Source organism: Miscanthus floridulus, chromosome 19 (genome assembly GCF_019320115.1).
Source record: "Miscanthus floridulus cultivar M001 chromosome 19, ASM1932011v1, whole genome shotgun sequence".
Lineage (NCBI taxonomy): Eukaryota > Viridiplantae > Streptophyta > Magnoliopsida > Poales > Poaceae > Miscanthus > Miscanthus floridulus.
The window spans coordinates 54,939,818-54,942,483 of record NC_089598.1 but is presented as its reverse complement, the minus strand read 5'-3'; positions in this window follow the sequence as shown (position 1 = coordinate 54,942,483).

Genomic DNA, 2,666 nt, shown 5'->3' with positions numbered 1-2,666 from the left:
CCGACACCAAGGGTAAGCGGAGGGACGAGGCCCCCGAGGCCTCAGCCTCCCACCTCCCTAAGAGAAAGAAAAAGGGGCGCTTGGGGAAGCAGGAGGTCCTAGAGGCTGATCTGGTCGCAGCCGTGGAACGCAAGAACCCCCGAGGCTTTAAAGGCCCCAGGCCCTTCGACGACATGCTCAAGAAACCCTACCCTTACCACCAGGGCTCGGTCAAGCACGCTCTCGAGGATTGCACCATGCTGTGGCGTCACTACACTAAGCTCGGGCTCCCTGACAACGACGCCAAGCGAAAGGGCATCGGTGACCGGGACGAAGACAAGGACGATGGGTTCCCCGAGGTACACAACGCCTTCATGATCTTCGGTGGGCCCTTGGCCTGCCTTATGGTGCGGCAGCGCAAGAGGGAACGCCGAGAGGTCTTCTCGGTCAAGGTAGCCACCCCCTAGTACCTCAACTGGTCTCGAGAGGCGATCACCTTCGATCGAGATGACCACCCTGACCACATTCTGAATCCGGGGCAATACCCACTGGTCGTCGACCCGATCATTGGCAACACCCGACTCTCCAAAGTATTGATGGACGGAGGCAGCAGCCTCAACATCCTCTATGCCAACACTTTGGAGCTCTTGGAGATCGACCGGTCAAGGCTCCAAGGCGACGTCGCACCCTTCCATGGCATCTTGCCAGGGAAGCGCACGCGACCCCTCGGACGCATCGACCTTCCTGTCTGCTTCGGCACCCCCTCCAACTATCGCAAGGAAGTCCTCACCTTTGAGGTCGTCGGGTTCGGGGGAGCCTACCACGCCATTCTAGGGTGGTCGTGCTATGCCAAGTTCATGGCAGTGCCCAACTATACCTACCTCAAGCTCAAGATGCCAGGCCCTAGTGGTGTCATCACGATCGAGTCCACGTACGAACATGCATACAACTGCGACGTCGAGTGCATCGAGTACGCCGAGGCTCTTGCAGAGGCCGAGACCCTCATCGCCCACCTCGACCAACTCAGTGGCGAGGTACCTGACTCCAAGCGTCGTGCGAGGGCGTTCGAGCCCACGGAGACCATCAAACTCATCCCGGTCGACCCCGCCTGCCTCGACGACCGAGCGCTAAGGATCAGCACCTCCCTCGACATCAAATAGGAAGTCATGCTCATCGACTTTCTCCGCACGAACACCGACATATTCGCATGGAGTCCCTCGGACATGCCGGGCATACCAAGGGAGGTCATCGAGCATGCCCTGGACATTCGGGCTGGATCAAGACCCGCGAGACAACGCCTGTGCCGCTTCGACGAGGAAAAGCGTAGGGCCATCGGTGAGGAGATACAGAAACTCTTGGCGGTCGGGTTCATCAAGGAAGTGTCCCACCCAGAGTGGTTGGCTAACCCCGTGTTGGTCAAGAAGAAAAATGGGAAATGGAGAATGTGTGTAGACTACACCGGTTTGAACAAAGCCTGTCCAAAGGTCCCCTTCCCATTACCTCGAATCGATCAAATCGTTGACTCCACCGTAGGGTGCGAGACCCTGTCTTTCCTCGATGCGTATTCTGGTTACCATCAGATCAGGATGAAAGAGTCCGACCAGCTCGCGACTTCTTTCATCACACCATTCGGCATGTACTGCTACGTCACGATGCCCTTCGGCCTCAGAAACGCAGGTGCCACGTACCAATGATGCATGACCCAGGTCTTTGGCGACAACATTGGGTGGACCATCGAGGCCTACGTAGATGACATCGTGGTCAAGACTAGGAAGGCCGAGGGCCTCATCGATGACTTAAGGATAACCTTCAAATGCCTTAGGGAGAAGGGCATCAAGCTCAACCCCAAAAAGTGTGTGTTCAGGGTCCCCCGAGGCATGCTCTTGGGATTCATAGTCTCGGAACGCGGCATTGAAGCCAACCCAGAGAAGGTCTCAGCCATAACCAGCATGGGACCAATCAGAGACCTCAAGGGAGTGCAAAGGGTCATGGGATGCCTTGCGGCCCTGAGCCGCTTCATCTCATGCCTCGGCGAAAAAGGCTTGCCTCTGTACCGACTCTTGAGAAAGTCCGAGCATTTTTCTTGGACCCTCGAGGCTGAGGAAGCCCTCGATAGACTCAAGACACTGCTCACCAATCCTCCCATCCTGATACCCCCGGCCGTGGACGAGGCCCTCTTACTTTACGTCGCCGCAACGACCCAAGTGGTCAGCGCTGCCGTAGTGGTAGAGAGGCAGGAAGAAGGGCATACTCTGCCCACTCAACGACCTGTTTATTTCATCAGCGAGGTGCTCTCCGAGACCAAAGCACGCTACCCCCACATCCAGAAGCTGGTCTACGCCGTGGTCCTGGCCCAGCGCAAACTGCGCCACTACTTTGAGTCGCACCAAGTGACTGTGGTATCATCCTTCCCCTTGGGCGAGATAGTTCATAACCAGGAGGCCTCGGGCAGGATAGCCAAGTGGGCTGTCAAGCTTATGGGGGAAACCTTGACCTTTGCGTCTCGAAAAGCGATCAAGTCTTAGGTCTTGGTCGATTTCGTGGCCAAATGGACAGATACCCAACTGCCACCTGCTCAAATTCAGACGGAGTGCTAGACCCTGTACTTCAATGGATCCCTGATGAAGACCGGGGCAGGCGTGGGCATGCTCTTCATTTCGCCCCTTGGAGTACACATGCGCTACATG